A 24,063-nucleotide genomic window follows, 5' to 3' on the forward strand; every position below is an offset into this window, starting at 1 on the left:
AAACATAAATGCAGAGCACCCTTGAAGATCAAGGACTGACTAGACATTGTAATTCATGGTAAAACAGATCCAGTCACAGTCATACTCAATGTAAATTAATAGCAATGCATGCGAATGACAGCGATGCTCTCCAACTGGTGCTTTTTAATAAGAGGATGATGACTCAACATAAAAGTAGATAGATAGGCCCTTCGTAGAGGGAAGCAGGGATTTACAGAGGTGTCGGAGCTCGAGTTTTGAAATAGAGATTAAATAATATTTTGAGTGGCATACTTTCATTGTCAACAGAATGGTAAAGTTTGTACTCTCCCACCACCAACAAGCATCAATTCATGGCTTGCCCGAAAAAATGGGTGCCTCCAACTAACAATAGTCCTGGGGGAGTTTTGTTTGCAATTATTTTGATTTGAGCATGGGACTAGGCATCCCAGTTACCGGCCATTTTCTCGTGAGTAATGAGCGGAGTCCACTCATCGTGAGAATAAACCACCTAGCATGGAAGATTTAGACATCCCTAGTTGGTACATGAGCTATTCGAGCATACAAAAAAGAATTTCATTTGAAGGTTTAGAGTTTGGCACATACAAATTTACATGGAACGACAGGTAAATACCACATATAGGAAGGTATGGTGGACTCATATGGAATAACTGTGGGGTTTTATGGCATTGGATGCACAAGCAGTATTCCTGCTTAGTACAAGTGAAGGCTAGAAAGAGACTGGGAAGCGACCAACTAGAGAGCGACAACAGTCATAAACATGCATTAAGATTAATCAACAATGAGTGCAAGCATGAGTAGGACATAAATCACCATGAACATAAATATCGTGGAGGCTATGTTAATTTTGTTTCAACTACATGCGTGAACATATGCCAAGTCAAGCCACTCGAATCGTTCAAAGGAGGATACCACCCTATATCATACCACATCACAACCATTTTAATAGCATGTTGGCACGCAAGGTAAACCATTATAAACTCCTAGCTAATTAAGCATGGCATGAGCAACTATAATCTCTAATTGTCATTGCAAACATGTTTCCTTCATAATAGGCCGAATCAGGAACAATGAACTAATCATATTTACAAAAACAAGATAGGTCGAGTTCATACCAGCTTCTCTCATTTCAATCAGTCCATCATATATCGTCATTATTGACTTTCACTCGCACGACCGAATGGTGTGGATAATAATAATAGTGCACGTGCATTGGACTAAGCTGGAATCTGCAAGCATTTAATACAAGGGAGAAGACAAGGTAATATGGGCTCTTGGTTAAATCAACAATAATGCATATGAGAGCCACTCAACATTTTCATCATGGTCTTCTCCTCTCGACCCGTAAAGAAAACAAAAGAAATAAAACTATTTACACAGGAAAGCTCCCAACAAGCAAAAGAAGAACGAGAAATCTTTTTGGGTTTTCTTTTAATTACTAATACTACTATAGGCATGGAAAGTAAACTAGCTAAAAGCTACAACTAAATTGTTTTGTTTTTCTTAAGGTTTTTCAAACACACAAGAAGAAGGCTTAGAAAAGAAAATAAAGTAGCATGGATAGTACAATGAAAAAGTATGAGCACCGACAACTGGCACGAGTGTGTGAACATGAATGTAATGTCGGTGAGAAATACGTACTCCCCCAAGCTTAGGCTTTTGGCCTAAGTTGGTCTATGGCCACGGATCGAAGCTACTCTCTCCGGTGTACTGAGGAGGGTCCTTAGGGTGCCACTGGTTGGCGATCTCCTCCGGATCCCGCTGATAAACAGACTGTCGATAATGGTCAAGTGGTGACTCAGGCTCAGGCTCTGGAACTTGTGTCAGCCTCAAGTATGCATAAATGTCCTCGGGAAAGATGAGGTCCGTGCCTGAAAGTATGTTAAACAAAGAGGGCGCGGGCAAGGTAATAGTCTAGCAGTAAGTTTTATCAAATATCAAATTATACTTAAGCATCTTCTTCTTATTTTTAACAATAAAATCATGTGCTACCATACTCTTATAATCTAGAAAAACAGGGGGCGGCAACTTTTCCTCTTTCTCATAATGCCTAATAGGTATCTCAAAGTGTGCAGTAAGGCGTGAAGCAAAGATGCCTCCGCAGATGGGGCCCTTTGTACGGTTCAGACTTAATCGTCTAGCAACAGTAGCGCCTAGGCTGAAAGTTGTATCATGAAACAGAGCATGGCGCAAAATGACAAGATCAGGAGCACTAAGATTTCCACTGTTCCCGTGACCAATTGAGCATCTACTAGCAAATATCGCAAAGTAACGGTAGAACAGGAAATGTATACTAATAATTCTTGCATCGGAAACTTTCCTCGTTTCCCCTACATCAATTCTATCAATAAATCCATCCACATCACTACGATGTGGTTCCTGACCCGACAGAAATCATGGAGTGTCATCTCCTTAACCTCATCATATAAGTGAAACTCCACTGAAGGTGGTGATTTCTTAGTATGGAAATAAAAAATTCACGAAAATATTAGTGAGTAGGAGATACTGTTCGCGCTGGTCGTGGAGGAAGTCGGTGAGGCCTGCATTCTCAGCCAAGTAATAAAAATCATCATAAATTCCAGCGGATCTCAAGAACGCATCACAAGCCCATTCGCATGGTCGAACCTCCGTAGTGCGAGGGAGATTGTATTTGGGCTTTTTATTCTCCTCATTCTGCTTATCCTTTGAAGTTCGGCTCGAAGAGCCCCTAAACAATCTCTTCACCATTTTCTTTCTCTGAAAAATTTCTGAAATTTTAGTGAGTCAAAATAAAAGTGAACCAAACTCAACAAGATTGATAGCAACTACTCCCACAACTGCCTAGAGGCTATATCATGCATTAAAACTACTTTGGACCATATAAATTTGACATGCAAGCTCAAGAACAGGTTCACCTAAGAAGCAAAAATTTGCAATAATAAAGCACTAGAACAAAAACTAATTGGATCATTGGAGGAGTTACATACTGAAAAAAAATCTCCCCAAACAGTTTTGTGAATGGAGCTTTGAGCAAAGAGATCAAAAATGGCAGCAAGATTAGCTAGAATACGGGTTTGAGCTATGGGAGGATTTTTTCTGGAGGAAGACGAAGTGAGTTGGTGCAGGAATAAGTGGAGGGGGTCCACGTGGTAGGGGGCGCGCCCCAGGGGGGTGGGTGCGCCTTGTGCCCTCATGGCCAAATGGTGGGCCCCCCTGGTGTGTTCTCAGTGCCAGAAATTCTTAAATATTCTACAAAAAATCAGACTTCATTTTTGGAGAACTTTTATTTTCGGGGTATTTTTTTTTGTTGTAAGGATAATTCAGAAAACAGACAGAAAATACTATTTTTTCTTTATCTAATCTAAATAACAGAAAGTAAAAGGAGGGTACAGAGAGTTGTGCTTTCTAACTTCATCCATCTCGTGCTCATCAAAAGGAATCCACTAACAAGGTTGATCAAGTCTTGTTAACAAACTCTTTCCGAATAACATGAAACCGGAGTATTTTCGAATAACACTAGGTTACCACAACGGGGATATGCATGTCCCCAACAATAAGAATATCATATTTCTTTTTGACAGTAGGAAGCGGAAATTCAAAACCTCCAATAGTAATCATTGAAAATTTTCCAATAGAATTGATACTGTGGACTTGAGTTTATTTCCTCGGAAAATGTACCGTATGCTCAATACCATTAACATGAAAAGTGACATTGCCTTTGTTGCAATCAATAATAGCTCCTACAATATTCAAAAAGGGTCTACCAAGGATAATAGACATACTGTCGTCCTCGGGAATATCAAGAATAACAAAGTCCGTTAAAATAGTAACGTTTGCAACCACAACAGGCACATCCTCACCAATACCGACAGGTATAACAGTTGATTTATCGGGCATTTGCAAAGATATTTCATTAGGTGTCAACTTATTCAAATCAAGTCTACGATATAAAGAGAGAGGCATAACACTAACACTGGCTCCAAGATCACATAAAGCAGTTTTGACATAGTTTCTTTTAATGGAGCATGGTATAGTTGGTATTCCTGGATCTCCTAGTTTCTTAGGTATTCCACCTTTAAAAGTATAATTGGCAAGCATGGTGGAAATTTCAGCTTCCGGTATCTTTCTTTTATTTGTAACAATATCTTTCATATACTTACCATAAGGATTCATTTTAAGCATATCAGTAAAACGCATACGCAAAAAGATAGGTCTAATCATTTCAGCAAAGCGCTCAAAATCCTCATCATCCTTTTTCTTGGATGGTTTAGGAGGAAAAGGCATGGGTTTCTGAACCCATGGTTCTCTTTCTTTACCGTGCTTCCTAGCAACGAAGTCTCTCTTATCATAACGTTCATTCTTTGATTGTGGGTTATCAAGATCAATAGCAGGTTCAATCTCTACATCCTTGTTATTGCTAGGTTGAGCATCAACATGAACATCATCATTAACATTATCACTAGGTTCATGTTCATTACCAGATTGTGTTTCAGTATCAGAAATAGAAATATCATTGGGATTCTCAGGTGTGTCAACAACAGGTTCATTAGAAGCATGCAAAGTCCTATCATTTTTCTTTTTCTTCTTCTTAGAAGGACTAGGTTGTGACGCCCCCGATTTGACCGTACACTAATCATGCACGCAAACGTGTACTATCACGATCAGGGACTCACAGGAAGATATCACAACACAACTCTAAAACATAAATAAGTCATACAAGCATCATAATACAAGCCAGGGGCCTCGAGGGCTCGAATACAAGTGCTCGATCATAGACGAGTCAGCGGAAGCAACAATATCTGAGTGCAGACATAAGTTAAACAAGTTTGCCTTAAGAAGGCTAGCACAAACTGGGATACAGATCGAAAGAGGCGCAGGCCTCCTGCCTGGGATCCTCCTAACTACTCCTGGTCGTCGTCAGCGGGCTGCACGTAATAGTAGGCACCTCCAGTGTCGTAGGAGTCGTCGTCGACGGTGGCGTCTGGCTCCTGGACTCCAGCATCTGGTTGCAACAACCAGGTAGAAAGGAAAGGGGGAAAAGAGGGAGAGAAGCAACCGTGAGTACTCATCCAAAGTACTCGCAAGCAAGGAGCTACACTACATATGCATGGGTATATGTGTAAAGGGCCATATCAATGGACTGAACTGCAGAATGCCAGAATAAGAGGGGGATAGCTAATCCTGTCCAAGACTACGCTTCTGGCAGCCTCCATCTTGCAGCATGTAGAAGAGAGTAGATTGAAGTCCTCCAAGTAGCATCGCATAGCATAATCCTACACGGCGATCCCCTCCTCGCTGCCCTGTTAGAGAGCGATCACCGGGTTATATCTGGCACTTGGAAGGGTGTGTTTTATTAAGTATCCAGTTCTAGTTGTCATAAGGTCAAGGTACAACTCCGGGTCGTCCTTTTACCGAGGGACACGGCTATCCGAATAGATAAACTTCCCTGCAGGGGTGCACCACATAACCCAACACGCTCGATCCCATTTGGCCGGACACACTTTTCTGGGTCATGCCCGGCCTCGTAAGATCAACACGTCGTAGCCCCACCTAAGCACAACAGAGAGGTCAGCACGCCGGTCTAAATCCTATGGCGCAGGGGTCTCGGCCCATCGCCCATTGCACACCTGCATGTTGCGAACGCAGCCGAAAGCAGACCTAGCCTAGTGGCGTTCCAGTCCAATCTGGCGCGCGCCACTCAGTCGCTGACGTCACGAAGGCTTCGGCTGATACCACGACATCGAGTGCCCAAAACAGTTCCCACGTAGTTGGTTAGTGCGTATAGACCAAATGGCCAGACTCAGATCAAATACCAAGAACTCATTAAGCATGTTATTTTGAAGTAACCGCGGACGCCGTCCAAGGCCAGGCCCACCTCTCACCTAGGCGGTCTCAACCTGCCCTGTCGCTCCGCCACAAGATCCACTTGCGGGTACTCCTACGAGCCGACCTGACTTTAGTCACCACAGGACGGGCTGCGTATCCGGATTCGTCTCGTCATTCTGAGCAACTTTTATGTAGAAAGTATTTTCATCCGAGATACGGATTATTTTATATGATTTTTTAAAGATTTAATCATTTTAGGATTTATTTAATTATTTTCATTCAACATTATCCAGTATAGTAAAAGATGACGTCAGCATGACATCATGCTGACGTCAGCAGTCAACTGTGCAGTTGACTGGGTCAACTACGTGTGGGTCCCGCATGTCATACACTGCTTAGTTTAATTAGGGTTTAGCTAATTAATTACTGTTTAATTAAATTAACTAATTAATTAGATTAATTTAAACAGGGTTAATGAACTTAATTAATTTAGTTAATTAATTAATTAATTAAATTTATTTTTATTATTTGTTTTATTTATATATTTTTAATTCCTTTTTTTAAACGTTCTGGTGGTGGGCCCCTGTGTAATAGGCAGGGGGTCCTTAGCGGGCGCGCGGGGTTATGGGCGCTGGTCTCGGGCGGGACCGCATCCCGAGCGGGGGCCAGTGCGGGCAGCACGACGCGACCCATGGCGAGCGGAGGTGGCAGCGACCGCGAGGCAGGGGCCGGCGGCGAGGTGCGGGCGGTCGCCGCAAGGGGACGCCGGTTGTAGGGCTGCGACGGGAGGCAAGCAGGGGGGCGGTGGCGAGCACAAGGCCACGGCGCGGGGTGGCGGTGTCGCGGCGGGAGTAGAGGCGAGGTGGTCGGCCGTGGCGAGCGCAGCAGCAAGTGAGCAGTAGCGCGAGGGGGCAGCGGACGTGCGAGGCAGGACGCAGGAGGGTTGCGCGCGCTAGGGTGGCCGGGCGAAGGCAAGGCGGGGGGAGGGGGCGCCGCGATGAGGCAGAGCGGCGTGCGAGCGCACAGAGGCAGCGGGAGCAACGGGACGGTCGCGTTGACGGGCTTGGACGGGGCGCACGCGTGCGGTGGCCACGGCGACGAGCGCGCAACGCCGGCAGGTGGTGTCGCGCGAGGGAGAGGGGAGGTCGTGGTCCTCACCTTGTTTTGTAGGGAACGGGGCAGTGGTGGTCGAGGACGACGGCGACGGAGGAGGCAGACCGGTGGGGGGCAGGAGGCAGGCCGGCAAGGGCGAGGCGGCGTCGGGCGGCGTCGGTGCTCGGGCGGCGAGCGGCGGCCTCCTCCTCTCGATCCCGATCCAATCAAGGAAGAGGGTGGAGATATTTCGGGGGAGGAGTGGGGTGTCGGTGGGGGTGGGTTTCGGGGTCCAGGGGGTTAAGGGAGTGGGTGGGCTGGCCTGGTGGCCCGGTTGGGCTGCTGGCTGGGCCATAGCCCAGTGGGGGGGCTTTTCTTTGTTTTTCTTTTGTTTTGTTTTGTTTTCACTTTTTCTTTCTTTTAGTTATTTTCTTTTCTGTTTTAAATCATTTTAAATTATCTAGGCATTTTATAAAAATGTGTTTATTACACCATATTTACTTATGCAAAATATGGCACCTCCCGAACATTTTTGTTTTAAATATTGAAAAACTTTTATTGTTGACATTAATTTGAATTTGAATTTTCAAACGGTTTGACCTAACGGTAGATTAGCAAAGTAACCGTGGTGACGTGGCACCATTAGCGTTGGATTACTGTAGCATGATTATCCGGGCGTTACAAAACTCCTCCACTACAAGAAATCTCGTCTCGAGATTTAGGAGGTAGAAGGAAACAGTGCGGGGTATTCATCACGCAGGCGATCCTCGCGTTCCCAAGTGGCTTCATCTTCAGAATGGTGCGACCACTGGACTTTGAGGAACTTGATCGCCTTCTGACGTGTGCGGCGTTCAGCTTGGTCGAGAATGCGGACCGGATGCTCCTTATAGGAGAGGTCCTGCTGCAATTCGAGCACTTCATGATCCACTGCTCGGATTGGGTCCTTGAAGCAACGGCGGAGCTGTGACACATGGAACACATTGTGAACCTGAGAAAGGTTCGGCGGAAGCTCCAGTTGGTATGCCACTTTTCCACGCCTTTCGAGAATAGTGAATGGGCCAATATATCGAGGAGCTAGTTTGCCCTTGATTCCGAAGCGGTGAGCACCCTTCATTGGTGTGACTCGAAGATAAGCCTTTTCGCCAGGTTGATAGACCATGTCTTTATGATGACGGTCATACTGACTCTTCTGACGTGACTGAGCAGTCTTGAGATTCTCACGAATAATGCGGACTTCTTCTTCAGCATGTTGGATAATATCCGGACCGAAGAGTGGACGTTCCCTAGTTTCTGACCAGTTCAGAGGGGTTCGGCACTTTCGTCCATATAACACTTCGAAGGGGGCCATCTTCAGACTAGCTTGATAGCTATTATTATAAGAGAACTCAGCATACGGGAGAGATTCCTCCCATTTCTTGCCGAAGGAAATAACACAAGCTCGAAGCATGTCTTCGAGAACTTGGTTGACGCGTTCAACTTGCCCTTGCGACTGAGGATGAAACGCAGTACTGAATGACAGATGAGTTCCCATAGCTTCTTGGAAACTTGCCCAGAATCTTGAAGTGAATAAGCTGCCACGGTCTGAGCTGATAACCAATGGAATACCGTGGAGTGAAACAATCCTAGACATATAGAGCGTTGCCAGCTGACTAGGAGTGATCGTTTCTTTGACCGCCAGAAAATGTGCAACTTTGGAAAGCTGGTCAATGACGACAAGAATAGCATCATTACCTTTCTGTGATTTGGGAAACCCAGTGACGAAGTCCATCTCAACATGGTCCCATTTCCATTCAGGAATAGAGATAGGTTGCAGAGTTCCAGCAGGCCTTTGTTGTTCTGCTTTGATACGACGGCAAACGTCACACTCAGCAACATAACGAGCAATGTCTTGCTTCATATTAGACCACCAGAATCTCTGACGAATGTCTTGGTACATCTTTTTACTATCAGGATGGATTAATAGAGGCGTATCATGAGCTTCTTTCATAACTTCCTGTGTCATATCTAGGTTTTTCTCCGCAGATGGCACCACTAGGCGGCCCTTGAAGTACAAAGTGCCATCTTCAGCAATAGTGAAGAATGAGGGCTTTCCTTCTGCAAGGTAGCGCTTAATCTTGTGGGCTTCAGAGTCATATCCCTATATTCTCTTGATGGAGTCCAAGAGATCTGGTTCGACGGCCAGGGTATTGAGGGAACCCTGGGAAACAACACGGAGGTTCATCTTGCGAAACTCCTTAGGAGGGGGAGCGAGCGCACCCGGAGGAACAATATGGAGGTTCAGCTTCCTGAATTCTTCAACAAGCGAGGGCTAAACTTTGTGAACCTGGAGGTGGTTGCAGTAATACTTGCGGCTCAAGGCATCAGCCATTACATTAGCCTTGCCTGGCGTATAGGAAATACCCAAGTCAAAGTCTGCAACATCTCCATCCATCTCTGCTGACGGAGGTTCAGGTCTGGCTGAGTAAACAGATACTTCAGACTTTGGTGGTCAGTGAAGATCTCGCAACGATTACCGAGAAGGTAATGTCGCCACTGCTTCAGCGCATGAATGACAGCAGCAAGTTCGAGGTCGTGAACTGGGTAGTTCTCTTCGTGAGGGCGCAATTGCCGAGAGGCATAAGCAATCACTTTGCGGTCTTGCATTAGGACACAGCCTAATCCTTGACGGGAAGCGTCGCAGTAAATGACGAAGTCCTTCTTAGTATCAGGTGGAGCTAGAACTGGGGCAGAAGTCAACTTGTCTTTGAGTGCCTGGAAACTTTCCTGACATTTGTCTGTCCATTGGAACTTGACGCCCTTATGCAACAGGTTAGTCAGAGGCCTGGCGATCTTGGAGAAGTTCTCGACGAATCGACGGCAATAGCTGGCGAGACCGAGAAAACTTCTGACTTGCTTAACGTTCTTGGGAGGAGTCCAATCAAGGATAGCCTGGACTCGTTCAGCGTTGACGGCAATACTATCCTTAGAGATGACATGTCCAAGATAGGTTACTTCGGGTAGCCAGAATTCACATTTGGAGAACTTGGCATATAGTTGATGCTCTCGTAGCTTTTCTAGCACAAGTCGAAGATGTTCAGCATGTTCCTCTTTGTTCTTGGAAAATACCAGGATATCATCTAGATAAACCACGACGAACTTGTCAAGGTAATCCATGAATATGTAGTTCATCAGACGAGAGAAGGTGGCTGGAGCATTGGTTAAACCGAAAGACATGACGGTGTACTCGTATGAACCATATCGAGTCACGAAGGCGGTCTTTGGGATATCCTCTTCGCGAACACGGATCTGGTGGTAACCCAACCTCAAGTCGAGCTTAGAGAACACTGATGAACCCGCCAGTTGATCATACAGATCATTGATCCGAGGAAGAGGGTATTTATTCTGAATGGTAGCTTGGTTTATAGGACGGTAGTTTTGAACTAATCGGTTTGTCCCATCCTTCTTCTTGACAAAGAGAGAAGGTGCTCCCCAAGGAGAGCAACTTGGGCGAATGAATCCTTTGCGAAGAGATTTGTCGATTTCCTCCTTAAGCTCAAGGAGTTCATGCGGCGGCATCTTGTAGGGTCGCTTGGCTATAGGAGTGGTGCCTGGTTTCAAGTCGATGATGAATTCGACAGATCTAGCAAGGGGGATCCCTAGAAGTTCTTCAGGAAAGACGTCGAGGAATTCACGCACGATGGGAATGTTTTCAATGCCCTCGAGTGGTGCAGCGTTCAATGCATTCAATGCATAGAGCCTTGCCTCGGCATTTTGCACCAGAAGAGCTTGGTAAGTAACTATTTCATCTGAAGGGTGTAGCAGATGGACGGTCTTAGTGGCGCAAACGATTGAAGCAGTATGCGCTTTTAACCAATTCATTCCCAGAATGAGATCAATGCTACAGGACTTCAGTACGATGGGAGAGATAAGAAATTCCAGTCCTTCAATTTCAACAGGAACGTCGTGACTAACCATAGAGGTTTGACATTGGCCCGCAGGGGTGTGTACCACTAGCGGAGTGTTCATCTCTTCGTATTTAATGCCATGCAGGAATGCAAATTCTGCTGATATGAATGAATGGGATGCTCCTGTATCAAATAAAACGGAAGCTGTTACTGAATTTACGAGGAGTGTACCCATCACAGTAGCAGGCTGGTCTTGAGCTTCGTTGAGATCAACGTGGTTGGCATGAACACGACCATAAGACTTGGCCTTGTTGCTGCGGGGCTGGTTGCTTCCATGGCCAGTTGATTCTGGTTCTGGTTGCATTCTCTAGCATGGTGTCCTGGTTGACCACACCTGAAGCACGGGCCATTATTGGGAGTGGGAACAGGAGCTTGGGGTGGTGGAGCTGGAAGTCTTGACTGCCTAGATGGTGGTGGAGGCAGACGAGGTGCAGCATAGGTCTGCCTTGGGGCAGATGCATTTGGACGGTACATGCTGTTCGGGATCCATATCTTACGCTTCTGTGAGGGCGGGCCCCAAGATGAGGCTGTGTCACGGTTGAGCCTGTGAGAGCTCTGGTATTCCTGCAGACCATTTTCGACATTGATGGCCTTGTTCGCCAAGGTGGCGAAATCAGCAAAATCATGCACTAGCAGTGCGAGCTTGTTGTCAGCTTGAAGGCCATCACGGAACTTCTCCTGCCTGCGTGCATCAGTTGCAATGTCCTCTTCAGCATAGCGAGACAAGTCCAGAAACTCCCGCTGATAAGCTTCAACAGTTTTGTTGCCTTGGGTGAGGTTGCGGAACTCACGCTTCTTCCGGTCCATGACTCCCTGAGGAATGAAGTGGGCACGGAAAGCAGCTTGGAAGTCTGGCCAGGTGATGATTGTTCCAGCTGGCAGAGTACGCCTGTGGCTGTCCCACCATTGAGTTGCGGGTCCCTTCAGAAAGAAGGAAGCAAAGGTGACATAGCTGGCAGGGGCTACATCGGCAGACTCCATCTCATAGGTGATGTCACGGAGCCAGTCATCAGCATCCAGAGGCTGAGTTGAGCTGCGGTACACAGTTGGATTGAGGCGCATGAAATAATGCAGAGTTACTGGGGTTGGTTGCTGGTCCATATTGGGGCGAGGAAACTGAGCCATCATATTTTCCATGAATTGGCGGTTCAGTTCGAACTGTAGGATCATACCAGCCATGTACTCAGGTGGTGGTGGGGCATTGCCACCACTACCACGACCACCTGGTCTAACCATCCTTCTAATATATAACAGGGGTAGTTCAGCATTGAGAAATTTGCAAAGACAAGAATCATTCATGATGAAACATGCATAATGAAAGGAGCACGATAGCTACTACATAGTAGTCGGCATAACTTACAAAAGGCGTCATGCATAGAGTTCAGTACATAGACTAAAACAACATAGGCGGCACACAGGCTCGCGGCGAATGCATCTAACACTAACAAGCAAGCCTACATCAGTCCCAAGAGGTACTGTGGAGGTAGGTGTAGCCTGAAAGCTGGTAGTGTCGCATCGGAAACTCCACGCCAGCAACCTGGGGTCCGCGAATACTCTGGTGCAGAACCTGACGCTCAGGTGGCAGAAGAGGTCCAAGTGCGGGAGAGTGGCCTCCCACATCTGGCCAGCCGACACCCTGGGGCATCACAGTCCTGGCTGTGTAGATCGCAGAACGGGGCAGCTCCCTAGATCGGAAAAAGGGGTGCAGCAGCATCAGAGCACGGTAAAGGTGCTGACGGGTGGTGTACAACTCGTGGCGAAGAGCTCGGTTAGCTCGATCCAGCCCATCAGCATGCAGAACCAGGTTCTGATGGTAGAAGGGCTCTCGGGTGACAGTGGAGTAGGCAGCAGTATAGTATCCCTCCGCACCAACATCAGATGCGATAGCAATGTGCCTGAAAGGGGAGGTGTCCAACTTCCGATACTCTCCACGAAGATGTGTCAGAGCAGCATAAGCAGCATCGTGGACAGCCATATCGATGGTTACTCCAACACCATGAGCGGTGTGCAGCACAGTAGTGGAGTCATACTCCCGCGAGTAGAGGTGGACAATGGCACGGTACTGCTCCTGGTTAAAGTCCTGGTACTCCTCGCAGACGGTGTACTCAGGGTGCCAACGATAACCCAGATAGGTCATCATCTCAGCTAGCACAGCAGGTGATCCCGAGGCACCAATGGCCGTCGTGTGGCGCACGACCTGCCTCGTGGGTTCCATCTGAAAGCAAAGACGTTTCAAAGGAGTCAAATGACAGTGTGTGAATTATTCAAAATACTATTCTAAGAAACAACTATGGCTTATCCAACTTTGGGGTGAATGCGGTCATAGGATCCTAGTGTTAGAGTTAGTAAATTCGTTTAACCCGAGTAGAAGAGAGTTCAGAGTCCCAGAGTAAAGGTCGAGGAGTAAAAGATCCTAGTACCACCCAATGGCAACGTGGGCCCATAAGACACACAACCATGTTAGTAAAAGTTTTGTAATGTCTAGAACCGACTTCGGCCATGGAGTGTGGAAAGGGGGATTCCTATAGGCAGTCGGCTTTGATACCAACTTGTGACGCCCCCGATTTGACCGTACACTAATCATGCATGCAAACATGTACAATCAAGATCAGGGACTCACGGGAAGATATCACAACACAACTCTAAAACATAAATAAGTCATACAAGCATCATAATACAAGCCAGGGGCCTCGAGGGCTCGAATAATAGTGCTCGATCATAGACAAGTCAGCGGAAGCAACAATATCTGAGTACAGACATAAGTTAAACAAGTTTGCCTTAAGAAGGCTAGCACAAACTGGGATACAGATCGAAAGAGGCGCAGGCATCCTGCCTGGGATCCTCCTAACTACTCCTGGTCATCGTCAGCGGGCTGCACGTAATAGTAGGTACCTCCAGTGTCGTAGGAGTCGTCGTCGACGGTGGCGTCTGGCTCCTGGACTCCAGCATCTGGTTGCAACAACCAGGTAGAAAGGAAAGGGGGAAAAGAGGGAGAGAAGCAACCGTGAGTACTCATCCAAAGTACTCGCAAGCAAGGAGCTACACTACATATGCATGGGTATATGTGTAAAGGGCCAAGTAGAAGAGAGTAGATTGAAGTCCTCCAAGTAGCATCGCATAGCATAATCCTACCCGACGATCCCCTCCTCGTCGTCCTGTTAGAGAGCGATCACCGGGTTATATCTGGCACTTGGAAGGGTGTGTTTTATGAAGTATCCGGTTCTAGTTGTCATAACGTCAAGGTACAACTCCGGGTCGTCCTTTTACCGAGAGACACGGCTATTCGAATAGATAAGCTTCCCTGCAGGGGTGCACCACATAACCCAACACGCTCGATCCCATTTGGCCGGACACACTTTTCTGGGTCATGCCCGGCCTCGTAAGATCAACACGTCGCAGCCCCTCCTAGGCAAAACAGAGAGGTCAGCACGCCGGTCTATGTCCTATGGGGCAGGGGTCTGGGCCCATCGCCCATTGCACACCTGCACGTTGCGAACGCGGCCGGAAGCAGACCTAGCCTAGTGGCGTTCCAGTCCAATCCGGCGCGCGCCACTCAGTCGCTGACGTCACGAAGGCTTCGGCTGATACCACGATGTCGAGTGCCCATAACTGTTCCCGTGTAGTTGGTTAGTGCGTATAGACCAAATGGCCAGACTCAGATCAAATACCAAGAACTCGTTAAGCGTGTTATTTTGAAGTAACCGCGGACGCCGTCCAGGGCCAGGCCCACCTCTCACCTAGGCGGTCTCAACCTGCCCTGTCGCTCCGCCACAAGATCCACTTGCGGGTACTCCTACGAGCCGACCCGACTTTAGTCACCACAGGTGTCATGTATAGAGTATATAAGTATATACCCGTGATCACCGCCCAAGTGCTCACGGCCCGATAGTATAGCATAGCAGACGGACAAGAATGTAGGGCCACTGATGGAAAACTAGCATCCTATACTAAGCATGTAGGATTGCAGGTAAAGGTAACAATAGTAGTAGCAAGGGCAGGCTATGCATCAGGATAGGATTAACGGAAAGCAGTAACATGCTACACTACTCTAATGCAAGCAGTATAGAGAAGAATAGGCGATATCTGGTGATCAAGGGGGGGGGGCTTGCCTGGTTGCTCTGGCAAGTAGGAGGGGTCGTCAACTCCGTAGTCGAACTGGGCAGCAGCAGCGTCGGTCTCGTAGTCTACCGGAGAGAAGAGGGGGAAGAAACAGTAAATACAATGCAAACATAAGCATGACGATGCGTGACATGACAATGAGCGGTGCTAGGTGTGCCCTAACGCGGCAGTAGGTGGTACCGGCGAAGGGGGGGAACATCCGGGAAAGTATTCCCGATGTTTCGCATTTTCGGCCAGATGAAACGGAGGGGGACATTTTCGCATTTTCGATATGTTAGGGATGTGGGGCGGACGGACGGGCTGCGTATCCAGATTCGTCTCGTCGTTCTGAGCAACTTTCATGTAGAAAGTATTTTCATCTGAGATACGGATTATTTTATATGATTTTCTAAAGATTTAATCATTTTAGGATTTATTTAATTATTTTAAATCAACATTATCCAGAATAGTAAAAGATGACGTCAGTATGACATCATGCTGACGTCAGCAGTCGACTGTGCAGTTGACTGGGTCAACTACGTGTGGGTCCCGCATGTCATACACTGCTTAGTTTAATTAGGGTGTAGCTAATTAATTACTGTTTAATTAAATTAACTAATTAATTAGATTAATTTAAATAGGGTTAATGAACTTAATTAATTAATTAATTAATTAAATTTATTTTTATTATTTGTTTTATTTATATTTTTTAATTCCTTTTTTTAAACGTTCTGGTGGTGGGCCCCCTCTATCATAGGCAGGGGGGTCCTTAGCGGGCGCGCGGGGTTACGGGCGCTGGTCTCGGGCGGGGGTCTCGGGCACGACCGCAGCCCGAGCGGGGGCCAGCGCGGCCAGCACGGCGCGACCCATGGCGAGCGGAGGGGGCCGCGACGGCGAGGCAGTGGCCGGCGGCGATGTGCGGGCGGTCGCCGCAAGGGGACGCCGGTCGTAGGGCTGCGACGGGAGGCAAGCAGGGGGCGGTGGCGAGCACAAGGCCATGGCGCAGGGTGGCGGTGTCGCGGCAGGAGTAGAGGCGAGGTGGTCGGCCGTGGCGAGTGCAGCAGCAAGTGAGCGGTAGCGCGAGGGGGGCAGCGGACGTGCGAGGCAGGGCGCTGGAGGGCTGCGCGCGCTAGGGCGGCCGGGCGAAGGCAAGGCGGGGGGAGGGGGCGTCGCGGTGAGGCAGAGCGGCGTGCGAGCGTAGAGAGGCAGCGGGAGCAACGGGACGGTCGCGTCGACGGGCGTGGACGGGGTGCACGCGTGCGGTGACCACGGCGACGAGCGCGAGGCGCGCAAGCGTGCAACGCCGGCTGGTGGTGTCGCGCGAGGGAGAGGGGAGGTCGCGGTCCTCACCGCGATTCGTAGGGAACGGGGCAGTGGGGGTCGGGGTGGTGGTCGAGGACGACGGCGATGGAGGAGGCAGACCGGTGGGGGGAGGAGGCAGGCCGGCGAGGGCGAGGCGGCGTCGGTGCTCGGGCGGCGAGCGGCAGCCTCCTCCCCTCGATCCTGATCCAATCGGGGGAGAGGGGGTGATATTTCGAGGGGAGGAGTGGGGTGTCGGTGGGGGTGGGTTTCGGGGTCCAGGGGGGTTATGGGAGTGGGTGGGCTGGCCTGGTGGCCCGGTTGGGCTGCTTGCTGGGCCGTAGCCCAGTGGGGGGGGGCTTTTCTTTGTTTTTCTTTTGTTTTGTTTTCACTTTTTCTTTCTTTTAGTTATTTTCTTTTCTGTTTTAAATCATTTTAAATTATCTAGGCATTTTATAAAAATGTGTTTATTACACCATATTTACTTATGCAAAATATGGCACCTCCCGAACATTTTTGTTTTAAATTTTGAAAAACTTTTATTGTTGATATTAATTTGAATTCGAATTTTCAAACGGTTTGACCTAACGGTAGATTAGCAAAGTAACCATGGTGACGTGGCACCATTAGCGTGGGATTACTGTAGCATGATTATCCGGGCGTTACAAAGGTGCATCAACATTAGTTCTCTGAGAATCTTGCTCAACTCTCCTAGGGTGGCCCTCAGGATACAAAGGTTCCTGAGTCATTTTACCCCCTCTAGTCATAACTCTAACAGCATTATCATTTTTCTTATTATTTAACTCATTAACCAAATCATCTTGTGCTTTAAGCACTTGTTCTACCTGAGTGGTAACCATAGAAGCATGTTTACTAATAAGTTTAAGGTCACCTTTAACTCTAGACATATAATCACTCAAGTGTTCAATCATATAAGCATTGCGTTCCAATTGTCTACCAACATAAGCATTGAAGTTTTCTTGTTCAATAATAAAATTATCAAACTCATGCAAGCATTGCTAGCAGACTTATTACGAGGAATATCACCTTCATCAAATCTATAGAGAGTATTTACCTTTACTACCTGTGTCGGGTTATTAAGACCATGTATTTCTTCAATAGGTGGTAAATTCTTAACATCTTCAGCTTTAATACCCTTTTCTTTCATAGATTTCTTTGCTTCTTGCATATCTTCAGGACTGAGAAATAGAATACCCCTTTCTTCGGAGTTGGCATAGGAGTTGGTTCAGGAAGTATCCAATCATTATCATTACTCAATATATTATTCAATAGAAATTCAGCTTGCTCAACAGTTCTTTCCCTGAAAACACAACCAGCACAGCTATCCAGGTGGTCTCTGAAAGCATTTGTTAGTCCATTATAAAAGATATCAAGTATTTCATTTTTCTTGAGAGGATGATCAGGCAAAGCATTAAGTGATTGGAGAAGCCTCCCCCAAGCTTGTGCGAGACTCTCTTCTTCAATTTGCACAAAATTATATATTTCCCTTAAGGCAGCTTGTTTCTTATGAGCGGGGAAATATTTAGCAGAGAAGCAATAAATCATATCCTGGGGACTACGCACACAACCAGGAGCAAGAGAATTAAACCATGTTTTAGCATCACCCTTTAATGAGGACGGAAATAACTTAAGGATATAGTAGTAACAAATTTTTTCCTCATGATTGAATAGGGTGGCTATATCATTCAATTTAGTAAGATGTGCCACAAAAGTTTCAGATTCATAACCATAAAAAGGATCAGATTCAACCAAAGTAATTAACTCATGATCAACAGAGAAATCATAATCCTTATCAGAAATACAGATAGGTGAAGTAGCAAAAGCAGGGTCATATTTCATTCTAGCATTCAAAGACTTTCTTTCAGCTTAGCTAATAGTTTCTTAAGATCATATCGATCTTTGCAAGAAAAAATATCTCTAGCAGTCTCTTCATCCATAACATAACCCTCAGGCACCTCAGGCAATTCATCTCTAGGGGGAGAATCTTCATCATCACTTTCATCAATACTATCTGTTTCAATAATTTCTTCTCTATAACCCTAGCAAGTTGTTCATCAAGAAATTCACCTAATGGCACAGTATTATCAAGCATAGAAGTAGTTTCATCATAAGCATCATGCATAGCAGAAGTGGCATCATCAATAACATGCGACATATCAGAATCAATAGCAGGTGTAGGTGTCGCAAGTTAACTCAAAACAGAAGGAGAATCAAGTGCGGATCTAGATGGCAATTCCTTACTTCCCCTTGTAGTTGAGGAAAAAATCTTGGTTCTTTCATCTTTCAAGTTCCTCATAGTGATCAACAGATATAAATCTCAAGTGACTCAAAGAATAGAGCTATGCTCCCCGGCAACGGCGCTAGAAAATAGTCTTGATAACCCACATCACAACAGTTTTTGAGGGTAGAGTATTCAACCCAAATTTATTGATTCGACACAAGGGGAGCCAAAGAATATTCTCAAGTATTGGCAATTGAGTTGTCAATTCAACCACACCTGAAAGACTTAATATCTGCAGCAAAGTATTTAGTAGCAAGTAGTAAGGAAGTAACGGTAACGGTGGCAAATGTAACAGTAGCAGGTTTTGTAGCAATCGTAACAGTGGCAACGGAAAAGTAAATAAGAAAAGATTTATATGTGAAAAGCTCGTAGGCAATGGATCAATGATGGATAATCATATCGGATGCGATTCCTCAGGCAATAGTTATAACAAAGGGTGACACAGAACTAGCTCCAGATCATCAATGTAATGTAGGCATGTATTCCGAATATAGTCATATGTGCTTATGGAAAAGAACTTGCATGACATCTTTTGTCCTACCCTCCCGTGGCAGTGGGGTCCTATTGGAAACTAAGGGATATTAAGGCCTCCTTTTAATAGAGTACCGGACAAAAGCATTAACACTTAGTGAATACATGAACTCCTCAAACTACGGTCATCACCGAGAGTGGTCCCCATTATTGTCACTTCGGGGTTGCCGGATCATAACACATAGTGGGTGACTATTGACTTGCAAAATAGGATCAAGAACTCACATATATTCATGAAAACATAATAGGTTCAGATCTGAAATCATGGCACTCGGGCCCTACTGACAAGCATTAAGCATAGCAAAGTCATAGCAACATCAATCTTAGAACATAATGGATACTAGGGATCTAACCCTAACAAAACTAACTCGATTACATGGTAACTCTCATCCAACCCATCACCGTCCAGCAAGCCTATGATGGGATTACTCACGCACCGCGGTGAGCATCATGAAATTGGTGATGGAGGATGGTTAATGATGACGACGGCGACGGATTCCCCTCTCCGGAGGCCCGAACGGACTCCATATCAGCCCTCCCGAGGAAGATTAGGGCTTGGCGGTGGCTCCATATCGTAAAACGCGATGAATCCTTCTCTCTAATTTTTTTCTCCCTGAACGTGAATATATAGAGTTGGGGTTGAGGTCGGTGGAGTCCCAGGGGCCCACGAGGCAGGGGGCGCGCCCTGCACCCTCGTGGACAGGGTGTGGGCCCCCTGATGCTGATTCTTTCGCCAATATTTTTTATTAACTCTAAAACGTGTTTCGGTGGATTTTCAGGTCATTCCGAGAACTTTTATTTCTACACAAAAATAACACCATGGCAATTCTGCTGAAAACAACGTCAGTCCGGGTTAGTTCCATTCAAATCATGCAAGTTAGAGTCCAAAACAAGGGCAAAAGAGTTTGGAAAAGTAGATACGTTGGAGACGTATCAATGCCTAGCAAAGGGCGTAAAACTATAGCGCTTGTTGCGAGGCAACCCAATGAATAAAATTTATTTTTTCTTTTTCCTTTCTTTTTTTGAGTGATTATGCTACTATTAAGATTGTGTTTTTTGTGTTTTAATTAGTGTTTGTGCCAAGTAAAGCCTTTAGGACTTCTTGGGTGATAGTTGTTTGATCTTGCTGAAAACATAAACTTTTGCGCTCACGAAAACAATTCTTATTTTTAACCAGAGCATGATAAAATACCATTTTTTTGCAGTAGATTAATATACAAATTACCCAGGTCGTCCTTTTTTTAGAATTTTTGGAGTTGCAGAAGTATTCGAACAAATCAGATTGCTACAGATTGTTCTATTTTGACAGATTCTATTTTCTTTGTGTTGTGTGCTTATTTTGATGGCTCTATGGTTTTCTTTGATGAGTTTTTGCCATAGAAAAGGTGGAATACGGTAGTTTTAATGCAAAAAATAAAATATAAATTGGTTTGATACAGTACTTGTAGTAGTGATTTATTTTTCTTACACTAACGGATCTCATGAAGGTTTTGTTGAGTTTTGAGTCATTGAAGTTTTCAAGTTTTGGGTTATCTTACGATGGATGAAGGAATAAGGAGTAAGAAGAGCCTAACCTTGGGTATGCCCCAGCATCCCAAGCTATTATACAAAAATGAGCAAGCAACTAAGCTTGGGGATGCCCCGAGTGGCATCCCCTCTTTCTTCTAACGGCCATTGGTATTTTACTCGAAGCTATATTTCTTATTCGTCACATACTATGTGTTTTGCTTGGAGCGTCTTGTATGATATGAGTCTTTGCTTGTTTTATTTTGTCTTTTAAGTCTTGATTCCTTGCTGGACACACCTATTTGAGAGAGCCAAAATTATGTCATGACTTGTTAGAATTGCTCTCCATGCTTCACTTAAATCTTTTATGAACTATGGACTTGCTCTAGTGCTTCACTTATAACTTTTTTAGCACTGTGTGCTTTAGTATTTATGAAGAAATGCTCTCTTGCTTCACTTAGATTTATTTGAGAGTTAATAAAATTTTCAAGAAATTCTCTGTTGTTTCACCTAAATTAATTTGAGAGAAAGAAAAATTATGCTCATGATCTTCACTTATATTTGTTTGAGCTTATCAAAAGCAACATATGAAAATTAGTTCCAAAGTGATAGATATTCAAGAAGGATATAATAAAACCTTTGATGAAGATCATTGGACAAAATAAAGATGATTCTTAGTAATGGTTTTGAGATATGATGATGTGATATGTGAGTTATATTGACGTGTAATTATGCTTTAGTAAGAATATTGGTGTTAAGGTTATTGATTCCCTATGCAAGCATGAAAGTCAGTAATTATGCAATGAATTTATATCCTACTTGTGGTGCATTATTCGGTGTTAATTATGCTTAATGCTCGCTTATGAGATTATTCATTTCTTGGTTGGTCGCTTCTCAATCTTTTGCTAGCCTTCATTTTGCACTAAGTATGATCTCTACTTGTGCATCAAAAAACCTTTAAACCAGTTTTGCCACATGAGTCCACTATATCTACCTATATGCGGTATTCTTTTTCCGTTCTAAGCCAATTTGTATATGGCATCTCTAATTTTCAAAATAAAATTCTCTTTTGTGTGTTCGTTCCGCTCGCGAAGCGGTGACGGGTGGCTAATATTTTCCATGCTAGATGTGTTATTCTCACGATGAGTGTTTATTCACTTGTCATTGCACGAGAGTAAGGCAAAGGTATTAGGGATGCCCATTCCCGAAACGGAAATGAATTTACTTTATGTTGTCAAATAATAAATTCTTTGGAAAGTGTTGGTATGGAGGGCAACCGTGGATACCGCTAGCCATGGAAAGTGAAAGTATGGTTGAAAAAGAATAAACTTTATTTTTGGTTTGGGAACCGCCTATGATATATCTAGCAGGAAAGTGTTGGGAACTCTAAGTCGTTTTCATTGGTGGGAAGGATACACCCCCCAAAATGTTTTTATCTCTAAATTTTTCGCTTTGAGCTATGGCACCTCTACAAATCCCTACTTCCCTCTGCAAAGGGCCTTTATTTTACTTTATGCTATTTTTATTTTTGAATCTGAGTCTCCATCTTCTCTTATAAAAGCACCAACTAGGAGGCAATATGATCGTACTTGAGTATTGGGCTAGTTAATATGCGATTGTGTTTCATGAATGGATCAATGGTTGAGCATGATGGGCTAGGGATAACTTATTCTAGTATTGATATTTTGAAAGACATGGTTGCTTGTTGATATGCTTCAGTATTTAAATTATCATGGCAAAACTAGACTATTGCTTTGAATCACATAAAAGTCCAAATGTCCATGCTATAAAGAAAAGATTATGATATGACATGTTAGGCAGCATTCCACATCAAAAATTCTGTTTTTATCACTTACCTACTCGAGGACGAGTAGGAGTTAAGCTTGGGGATGCTGATACGTCTCCAACATATCTATAATTTTTGATTGTTCCATGTTGTTATAATTTTATAGTCATTTTATATCATTTTTTGGTACTAACCTATTGACATAGTGCCAAGTGCCAGTTGCTGTTTTCTGCATGTTTTTTTTACATCGAAGGAAATGAATACCAAACGGAGTCCAAATGCAACGAAACTTCATGGAGAATTTTTTTGGACCAGAAGACACCTAATGGGCCCTGGTTGCGCCTGGGGGTGCTCTGAGGAGAGCACAACCCACCAAGGCACGCCAGGAGGCCCAGGCGTGACCTGGTGCGTTGTGCCCACCTCGGGTGCCCCCGGACCGCCTCTTTGCTCTATAAATACCCCAATATTCCCAAAACACTAGGGGAGTCGACGAAATATTGATCTAGCCACCGCAGAGTCCAGAACCACCAGATCCAATCTAGACACCATCTCAGATGGGCTTCACCAACTCCATTGTTGCCTCTCCGATGATGCGTGAGTAGTTCTTTGTAGACCTTCGGGTCCATAGTTAGTAGCTAGATGGCGTCCTCTCTCTCGCTGAATTCTCAATACAATGGTCTCCTGGAGATCCATATGATGTAACTCTTTTGCGGTGTGTTTGTTGGGATCTGATGAACTTTGAGTTTATGATTAGTTATATCTTTTTTATATCCAGGAAAGTGTTTGAGTTTCTATGATCTCTTTTATGCATGATCTCTTATAGCCTCGTATTTCTTCTCCAATATTTGGGTTTTGTTTGGCCAACTTGATCTATTTATCTTGCAATGGGAAGAGGTGCTTTGTAGTGGGTTCGATCTTACGGTGCTTCATCCTAGTGACAGAAGGGGAACCGACACGTATGTATCGTTGCTACTAAGGATAAGACAATGGGGTCTATCTCTACATAGATAGATCTTGTCTACATCATGTCATCATTCTTATTGCATTACTCCGTTTTTCCATGAACTTAATACACTAGATGCCTGCTGGATAGCGGTCGATGTGTGGAGTAATAGTAGTAGATGCAGGCAGGAGTCGGTCTACTAATCTTGGACGTGATGCCTATATAATGATCATTGCCTAGATATCATCATGATTATTTGAATTCTATAAATTTCCCAACAGTAATTTGTTCACCCGCCGTTTGCTAATTTTCTCGAGAGAAGCCACTAGTGAAACCTACGGCCCCCGGGTCTCTTTCTCATATATTTGGTTTTGCGATCTACTTTTCCTTTGCATTTATTTTCAGATCTATTAAACCAAAAATACAAAAATACTTTTCTGCACTTTATTTTATTTGCGATCTATTTATTCAATCTATTACAACTTTCTCCCGTCCACGCACCAATTTCTGGCGCCGTTACCCGAAAGGGATTGACAACCCCTTTAACACGTCGGGTTGCGAGTGGTTGTTATTTGTGTGCAGGGGTTGTTTACGTTGTGTTGCTTGGTTCTCCTACTGGTTCGATAACCTTGGTTTCATCACTGAGGGAAATACCTACCTTTGTTGTCCTGCATCATCCCTTCCTCTTTGGGGAAATACCGACGTAGTCATAGCCGACATCAGGGCCTTCGTGGAGACCGTCAAGGTATGGCAGCGG

The sequence above is a fragment of the Aegilops tauschii genome, chromosome 3, assembly GCF_002575655.3.
Source record: "Aegilops tauschii subsp. strangulata cultivar AL8/78 chromosome 3, Aet v6.0, whole genome shotgun sequence".
NCBI lineage: Eukaryota > Viridiplantae > Streptophyta > Magnoliopsida > Poales > Poaceae > Aegilops > Aegilops tauschii.